The 10,115-nt window shown below is 47.0% G+C and overlaps 1 protein-coding gene across 4 annotated transcripts in view; it reads left to right on the top strand.

Annotated features, from left to right (window-relative positions):
* Positions 1-10,115, top strand: part of LOC147023630 (muscleblind-like protein 2a) — a 153,630-nt gene that overhangs the window by 43,084 nt on the left and 100,431 nt on the right. The gene's annotated exons all lie outside the window — the stretch shown is intronic.

Genomic DNA, 10,115 nt, shown 5'->3' with positions numbered 1-10,115 from the left:
ATGCCGGCATATGACTCACACGTTCCGCTACGCTTGCCATAAGTTGTAAGCACGTTATGCGATCGTTGACACACGTCGAAACACGTTAATTGTAAGTTACTCATAAGTCGAAACGCGTCGAGGTAATGTTTAGCGTACCCGAAACTTATTTTTAACCTATGAGTAACGTTTTGTAAGCACGCTACACGAACGTTCTTCACACTTTGCAACACGTTACTTGAAAGTCCTACTACTACTACTACTACTACGACCAACATCAACATCACTAAATTCTCTCGTACTACTACTACTACCAACATCGACATCACTAAATTCTCTCGAACTACTGCTACTGCTACTACTACTACTACTACTACGAACATCGACATCACTAAATTCTCTCGAACTACTACTACTGCTGCTGCTACGACTACCACTACTACTACTACTACTACTACTACTACTACTACTACTACTAACATCGACATCACTAAATTCTCTCGAACTACTACTACTAATAACATCGACATCACTAAATTCTCTCGAACTACTACTACTAATAACATCGACATCACTAAATTCTCTCGAACTACTACTACTGCTACTGCTACTGCTACTGCGACTGACATCTACTCAACATGGAGTCTGGAACACTGACGGGTTCCTCTTGTGAAGCCCATTTGTATATACCAATTCCCCTAAACGCTGCCAATACGCCATTATACGGTAGATGTAAGTTACAAACACGTTCAGTAAGTTCTGTGGTCGTCCGGAAGACGTCAATCAAATTCGTCTACATACGCCAATGTGCGTTTGAGATGCGTTACACATAGGTTCAAAGCACGCTACTAATAGGTTCAAAGCACATTACTCGTAGGTTAAAAATTAAGTTTCGGGTATGCTAAACATTACCTCGACATGTTTCGACTGATGAGTAACTTACAAGTAACGTGTGGCCGACGTGTGTAAACGATCGCGGAGCGTGCTGAGAACTTATGCCAGCGTATGTGGAACTTGTGAGGCATACGTCGAGTACGTCGTAAAATTTTCAGCATGCTTAAAATTTCACGACATACTAGACGTACCACGTAATATGCCAGCATACTTCATTGTTTTTCAGTGTGCTCCTAACGTATACACAATTTACCCATACCGTATTCGACGTGTCCCAGCATTTTAGACACATTTTTCATAGGTCGGCATACGCTGGCTAAATCGTCAAGGTGTGACTGCGATGTTGACACTTCCAATTTTCAGGCGGTTATGATTTAAATCGGCGTGCAGCAGGTTTTTTTTAACAGAGAACGCCACGAGTTCGTCGGTGATACGTGCAGCGCGCTATGACTAAGTTAAACTATCGTTGGGCGTAGGTTGTGAACGCCGACAACAGGCTAAGCATTCGTTGGTATAAGTTATCTTTAACACAAAGAAACGTTCTGTGCCCGTTACTAATACATTATGCATGCGACCAACACGTTATGAATACGACCAAAACTTAAAAAGAACCTCAAAACTTCAGCGTACGCCAACGTTTTACGTGCATTTTTATACGTTGCCATTCCTGACTAAAACGTCAAGGTGTGACAGGGCCCTTACGAAAATACAACTTTACGGGAAAACGGCTTGCTCAAACACTGTGAAATTGTATCCACAGGTGGGTAATGAACCTCGGACGACCGCATTAACTTTGGGGTCAAATTAGGTCAAAGGTCAAGGTCAGGTCACGAAAAGGTCAAAATCATTTTTCGCTCATAACTTCGTCAAAAATGGTTTAATTGACTTCAAACTAAGACTAAAATATTCCTTATTCTATTCCTTCTAATCAACATTCAGGTTAAGGATGTATCAAATTTAAATTTGATCCCCAAAATAACTTTATGCCTTAAATGGGCAGGATTTGTTGTGCCTGGCACCACTTGTTTCCTTTTTATTTTTCCTTTTATAATTGTGATGTGATGTCTCCCAACCCCCTTTATTGTCCTTGTCCGGCTAACCTATCATGTCACCTAGCCTACTCCCAACTCCTACGTTCCCTTCCTGGAGGGGAATAAGGGAGAGGCTAGCGTCCTGTCTCGAGGCCCAATGAAGCCTCAGAATGGCCTCCCTCAGATCTCGGTGATCTTTTACCACGGTGAGTCCAGCGGCCCACCGAGAGCAAAGGGGTACATTTCCCTATCTACCCTAACATTTATCACACTTTAAACTGCCCCAGGGCTTTCCAAAAATGCCTCTCATTTAAACTATTGGTTCTACCAACCAAGATTCCCATCGCCTGTGTTGGTGTCCTTCCAAATTTGGGCCTTGCCCTCAAATTTTCCCTCGTGCCCTCGCACGGTTTCGTGGCTGGGAAGCGTGGCTCACTTGGCAGGAACTACCCTCTGCTGAATCTCCAACCATAGCATCTCCGGGCCCCCAGGCTGCCTACGAGCCTACCAGCTCCCTAACATCTGGGGAGTGCCCTCCATGGCTACTCCCCCTCGACACTCACGTGGCAGGCTGGCACCATGGGCCCCTTTTCCCCGGGTGCCCGTGCCCTCGACACTGCCCACGCCACCATTGGCACTACGGGTCCCGCTTCATGCGGGCCCACCCGTGCCCACTATGCTATCCCGGCCCCTCTTGGGCCCTTGGCCTACCGCGGCCGACTAGTCCGGTGCCCAGGGTGCCCACTAAGCGATACTCACGGTTCGCAGCCACACTCCCAGCCCGTCAACAGGACTCCTGCACCCCTCCAAACGGGATTCGGGCCTACACTCGCACCAAGAGCAAAACGACCTCCATTTTGTAAATTTGGCTAACCCACTAACTGACTTTATTCTGACCCCGTGGTCCCGTGGGTGGGAATCACTCCTCCCCCCAATCACTCATCGCACCATGCATTCCACATTCACCCCATTCACACAGGCCCGCTGGCCCCCACTCACCCATTGTACATGTTTCCTTACAATTCATTTCATTTCCTCGCTCACATCACTGAACACTGCCATTCCACCAACTAAATCCCCTAACTATCTCATGCTTCCTCGTCGTCCCTTACAATATAGCACATCCTTTTAACACTATGTAGCTAAACTACGTCCCCACTACACATTCAATGTCTGTCAATGTCTCCATAAATCCAAAACATCCATTCTAAATCTAACCTGACATTCCCACTAACTAACCATTCCACAGGCCCCATGAGGAACAACCCATGTCCCCATGAAGCCAGTCTATCGCTAACCCATCCTGCTAACTAGTGCTCCTATGCCCCAACTCAGGTTGCCTGCCACATCCTGCTTGGGCCGTGTACCTGGAAGCGAGCCTCTTTTTTTTTTCTACACCTCCATGGTGGAGGTTTACGGCACGCCCGTTCGTCCCTTTGGGCAATACCGACGTCCCCTCCGAAGGCCGATCCGTGCGGCCATGACGTCACTCCGCCAATCTCACCAAGCGCTCGCTTTTGCGGGGTTCCCCACGCGGGACAACGTGCGCCGTTTCTTCGGCACTTGTGCCGCGAGATTCCCGGCAATGACGTCACACGCGCACCAAGCCTGCAGCTGGTGTGCGCGTTTCGTCCCGGGAACCCGCTCCACGCATTCCGCGGACAGAACACGCGGTATGCAGTGTAATGTCGTGGCAGAGGTGCGAGCAGGCAGACACGAGCCGGAGGATAGCACAACTCCGCTTTATTGCCTCGAGCGAGAGGGTGGGCGTACGATGCCCGTAACTCCCGCTTTATTACGTACTCGATGCACTCTGCACTCTACAGGCACACGACCTACAGGACACTGCTAATGACAGCACATGCTGCTACTGACGCTACTGGTGCTACAAGTCCCGAGTGGGCGAGTCGTGACATATGAAGCCACAACCACGTGACCACCACCAACCGTAACTCGGGGCTCCGCCCATACAATACACGCTCCGCCCATACACGACACTCCTCCCCCCTAAAAGTATGATTATAAAATGACAACAATCAAAAATCATTGGCACTACAACACAGAAAGCAACTAGTGCCAAAATGGCATTTAGCAAACGCACTGGCACCATGATACAAAAAAAAAACAACAGGTGAAAAAGAAAAAAAACACTATGACAATATGACACAAACAAGCAAAGAGGAACAAAATGACATCAATCATGTAAAATCTCCCAAGTACCACATCACCTGATCTAACCCTGGGGTGATGGTCGGGCTGAGAATCTCCCAGATGAGATGGGTCAAAAGAAAACCGTGCTTCATCTGCACAACCTGTAACACGAATGCTGTTGCTTTAATCTGGCACATAATTCATCCTTCTATCCCCATCACAACACATACTGTGTTGGTGCGAGCGAGTTGAATCCCAAATGCAGAGGACTGTAGAAGCGCCCCCAGGCGGCCCATGCTTACACGCCTCCCGGCGAGGTCGAGGTGACACACATACTCACGCACGCCATCTTACTCACGCCGCCATTTCACTCACGTTATGCGCACGTTTCAACACGCTCTCTCCACTCACACTTTTTACCACGCACACTGGGACATTCGCGCTGGGGATTCGCGTCCCCACAAGCAATACCGTGGTTTCCATACCCCCCCCAAGCTCCACGTGTACCCCTTCACAGCACTCGCCCCCTTCACCTCGCACAGCTTGACGGACCCACCTGGTCGTGATCTGCTTTAAGGGGGCATAGCGTCTTCCTTCGTTCCTGAAGGAGGCTATCCTGCTGCTCGCACCGGGTCCCAAGACATTCCCCTAGCTCAACCCCATTGTCCCCTATTACTCCCACGTGTGTGTGCTCCCTTGCATAGTGTAGTTCCTCCTCTACCTTTTCTATCTCCCACGTCTCTGGTGTTCTTTCCTTTGTCTCCTGCATCTCCGTTTGTGTCTCTGACTTTTTCCGTCGTCCTCTTGCATTCATTAGTTTCTCCCCTTGTTTCTTTTGTTATCCGCGTCTCCGTTACCATTAATTTTTCCGTCGTCGTCACCTCCACGTGTCTCGTCCTACACGTCTCCCTTATTACCGTGACGAGGTCTCTCGTTCCCTTGACCTCACCCGCATCCTTAGCAGGCCGGACACACTCCACACTCCCCCTCGTCGGTTCGGTGTCTCCACCACGTGGCGCCGCCATTTTGTGCTCCACTGTCCGCATCTCGCCACGTGCAATCGCCATTATGCCCGTCTGCAGGCCTCGCCACATGCACTGCATTTCACCCCGCAGTGTTTGCATATTCTCATCCATGCCGCCCCTCATGGCATCCATTTTGTTCCCCCATCGCTTGCATATTTTTCTTCATCTCGCTTCGCATTTGTTGCGCATTCATATTCATTTCATTTCGCATATCTTGCGTATTTGCGTCCATTTTCCCCATCAACGCCTCAAACATCTCCATCATCCGATCCGTGGGCGAATTCGCACGTGGGGGCGTTCGTCCGCCGCCCCAGCCACTGCGCCCATTTCAGACTCCGAGTTGGGTTGTGGATCTTAGTTTTGGCCCAGGAAACCTGTAATCCCAGTGGCTCCGACTCCTCATTTAGCACCTCGAGGGCCCCCAAATGGATATCTAAAGTCTCCACAAAGATGACTGCCTCTTCTGTGAAATCGAGGTCAGAGATCTTGACATTCCCAAATGATGCACCACAGCTTGATCTCTCTGACATCCTCCCTAGAATCCAGTCCATACAAGTGCTGAAAAGTGTGGGGGCCAGTACACACCCCTGACGAACTCCAGTAACAACTGGAAATAAGTCAGAGATGGTACCACCACACTTCACAGCACTCTCGGTACCAGAGTAGAGTTCAGACATCAGATCGATCAGTTTTGGTGGCACCCCACAAAGACCAAGAATCCTCCAGAGGGCATCCCGATTTACTGAATGAAACGCTAAATACAGACATCAACATAAGCTGCAAGCAGCCCCTGCCGATACTCTCGTCTGCGTTCGGTAAGGACCCGAAGAGCAAGGATACGGTCAATCGTTGACCTCTTTGGTGTAAAGCCTGACAGCTCTGGACGCTGGTGCTCAAGCAGATGGTGGTGAACCCTATCAAGAATTATCCGAGCAAAGACCTTGTCCGGCACTGAGAGCAGCGTCACCCCTCGGTAGTTGTTGCAGTCTTGGCGATCACCCTTCCCTTTCGATAGAGGGACAACAAGGCCCCTCATCCAGTCAGTTGGGATGATGCCTGTGTTCCAGGCAGAACACAAAACTGCATGCAATGACACGAGTGCAGCATTTCTACCAACCTTGAAGTTCAGCATGGATGCCACAGATCCCTGGAGCTTTACCCATTTCAACTGGTTCACCGCAGCCTGTGTTTCCACAAGCGAAGGTGTACCACAGTTGATTGGAGGGTCAGCAACAGTTATTGTAACACCCCTGACGTCCAACTCGACAGCTGGTGGATCAGCCTGGTACAACCGCTCAAAATAACCGGCCCAGCGGGCCTTCACTTCAGACTCCTCTGTCAAGAGCCTACCACCCTCTGCTCTCACTGCAGTACACCGAGGGATGGGCTTGGATGAACGCAATGTGCGAATTCCCCTGTAAGCAGGACGAGAATAACTTGACCACAGGTGATGCTCTACCCCCTCACAGATCCCTCGCACATAGGCCTCCTTGTCCACCCTTAGCGCACGTACAGTTTTACGCCTCAGCTCCCTGAACAGCTCAGCTCTGCCATTCAGCCTGGCCCTGCGACTCTGGTCAAAGGTATCCAGTGTCCCTTGAGAGACAAAATTATTCTTTGCCCTACGATGAGTTCCAAGACATCCACCGGCAACATCAAGGACGGTGGTCTTGAAGGCATTCCACAACTCTTCAGGACCTCCCAAAGCAACGAGCCCCCCCTCCCAAATCTCCAGTCAGCTTGTTCGCAAACTCCTCAGCTACCCTCTCATCCTTGAGCTTGCCAACATCCAGCCTTGGCTTGGATGGTACCATTCTCCTGGATTTAAGGTGCAACTTAAGAGTTGCTACAACAAGCCGGTGGTCAGTATTGAGAAACTGAGCACTCCGGTAGACCCTGCAGTTTTGGATCATTCTCCAGCGACCATCAATGAGGACATGGTCAATCTCCTTTGCCCCACCTCCAGCCTTGGAATACCAAGTCCAGCGATTAGCTTGTGGGCACTGAAACCATGAACCCGCCCTCTCAGTCCATGACTTCTTGCAAAGTCAAGGAACTTAGTGCTATTCAGGTTCACAGTTCCTGACCCATGGGGACCAACGCATGCCTCATAACCATCCCTATCAGTTCCAGTCGATACATTGAAATCCCCCAAGACTCGAAGTGTATCTCGTCTGGGGCACTGATCAACCACAGACTCAATCGTCGCATCGAATGCATCCTTCACAGTGAGATCACTCGCCTCAGTCGGAGCATAAACAGAGATCAGGGAAATGACGCCCCAAGGAATGACGAATCCTTGGTCTCATAATACTCTAGTTGACCGGTGTTACCTCCATTATCATTGGAATCAGCTTATTGGACACAGCTACAGCAACTCCTTCGGCATGGTAACCATCAGAGCGACCAGACCAATTGTAGGTGTAACCACCCACCATGATCTCGCCGCAATCCGGTCTCCGAACCTCAGAAAGTGCTGAAATACTGATGCCCAAACGTTTGAGCTCAGATGATTACAGTCAGGTGATCATCCTCTCTTAGGAATAGGACATTCCAGGCACCCACCCGAAGGGACCGCCTCAGGTTAACCCAAGGAGACCGCCTCCTGGTGGACGACACCTCAGCACCACTCCGACACACTCTCCCAAAATCTGACCCGGAAATGTTACCCCGTGGGTTCCCTCCTATCATCAAAGATTGGGGGTCCCGGAGGCTTTGCCTCAATCCTGTCATCTGGTGAGCTACCCTGTGACGGGAAGCTGCACAGGAGGTACGACCACGGAGTGGGTTTTCAGATTTCTTTGCGTTTTTGTGTTTTGCGGAATGAAGTGTTTTTCGGTTCCCGGAGTGCAAATCCTGCCACCAACCTCCTTATAAGAAGTATCCCAACTGCAGGAGGATGTCTGCAGACACAGTTGGGCACGAGATATGGATGGCCGTTTGCTCACAAGGTGCTCCTCCGCTCTTTGACAGGTTTTGTTTTTAATCCTGCTGGGAGTCCATATCCAAACACCCTCCTCACCAAAAAACCTGGTGGGGGAGACGGTTTAGTCGCCGACAACCCGACCATGGAACAGGTTAGTACAGGATTACATGATACCTGGAGCAAGTCACAGATTTGATCTGGCCTGGCCTGACCTGACCTGACAAGATCTGGCCTGATATATATATATATATATATATATATATATATATATATATATATATATATGTATATATATATATATATGTATATATATATATGTATATATATATATACATATATGCTAGACGACCCTTTAAACCGTTGCGTTCCCGTTGTGACAGCGGTTGACAAAAAAATCATTTCAAAAAAAAGAAAAAAAAAGATAGCTCCTGCGAACTATACCACTGAGGTTGTTTGCATTCATCAAATAATCCCGAAGAGTACCTCACTGAATCGGGAATTGATTTTTTAATAATTTTTTCGTTGCCCGATTTGAACGAAACTTGATATTGCGCATCATTATGAAAAAAAATAAACGGAGAAAGGAAAACCGAAGGAATTATTGTGCATAATCTTCTAAACACAATTTTATTTCTTAATGAACACGGAAGTGTTATATCAAAATGGCGGTTTATTTTATGCTTAAAAATAAATTGTTCTTTGTCTATGCTAAATGTTTGAGATTTTTAAAATAGATCATTTCAAGAAAAAATAAAGATAGCTCCAGCGAACTATACCGCTGAGGTTGTTTGCATTCATCAAATTCTCCTGAAGAGTACTTCACTGAATCGGTAATTGATTTTTTAATATTTTTTTCGTTGTCCGATTTTAACGAAACTTGATACTGCACACCGCAGGCGATTGGTGAGTAATGTGGGCCGCACATTTTTTGTGCAATCGTCTACCGTTTTGGCTGTATTTCAGGAACATACATACATACATACATACATACATACATACATACAAGATGAGAGTTTTAGTCATATATATATATATATATATATATATATATATATATATATATATATATATATATATATATATATATATATATATATATATATACATACTAGCGATACCCGTGCACATGCACGGGATAGCAGTACAATATAGCTGGTAGCAGACGACAGACTGTACACGGGGAATGACAAAAATACGCATTGTGCAAAATGCAAGTGGTACTATGGAACGCCAAGACTTCCCAAACATTGTCGGCATGTCCGCTAAGTGCCACAGCAGTTTCATAGGGATTGTGTGACAGCGAGCCGAGTTTTTAGTGTGCAAGTTTGGTATTATAATAGAGATATATATATTATCTTGAGACATACTTGAAATCATGTAATTTTTTAATTTATGTTTCCATATTGTTGCACAAGAGATGTTTGTCGCTGTGTGTTTGGATTATTTCCACCTATCTCATATTTTTGACATGTGCTTGACAGAGAGTTAGCCATTTTTCCTTGTAAGTTGTGACTGCGGCGTGAGTAGCTGATGCTTTTATTAAAAGAGTATGTGTGAGTAATTGAGTAATGTTTGTTATGACAAACGGTAAACACCAAGGAAATGGGCTTGATGCTGTGAAGGCCTCAAATGGCCTGCAATTTTTATTTCATTGTTCATCTATGAAGATGTGTGGGAATCTTTTCATTCATTAATGGTTACGGTGACAATAATAAAGGAACTTGATGTTTGGCTTCTCGTCGTCTCTTCGGCAGCTTTTCTCGCCATGGTTTTGCACGTCAGCAGTTGCTATATTTGGACTGAGAGGTCACCACAGCCCCTGACTTTTTATGTTAAGACGATTGCTTTTGTTGTTAGTGAGTTAAGCTTGTTTTGAGTCAGTCACTGACTGATGACATATTTTGAGTGATTTTGCAATGGAGGTTTGAGTGACTAATCAAGTTGGTACAAATGTTGCTTTGAGCTACAACCAGGTTTTTCTATCCCATCTTTGGGTGGATAGCTTATTGGTGTTTGATGGTATTTACTTCTGTAAGTTCTGGCATTTGCTTCAATTATTGGAAAAAATTAAATGCAATCCCATTAAAGAACAACTCAGCAATCTGGTCC

Source organism: Eptatretus burgeri, chromosome 7 (genome assembly GCF_056783735.1).
Source record: "Eptatretus burgeri isolate ZD-2024b chromosome 7, Ebu_testis_v1, whole genome shotgun sequence".
In the NCBI taxonomy this organism is placed as follows: Eukaryota; Metazoa; Chordata; class Myxini; order Myxiniformes; family Myxinidae; genus Eptatretus; species Eptatretus burgeri.
The sequence above is the reverse complement of the archived record's forward strand: the minus strand, read 5'-3'. Positions and strand labels throughout refer to the sequence as shown.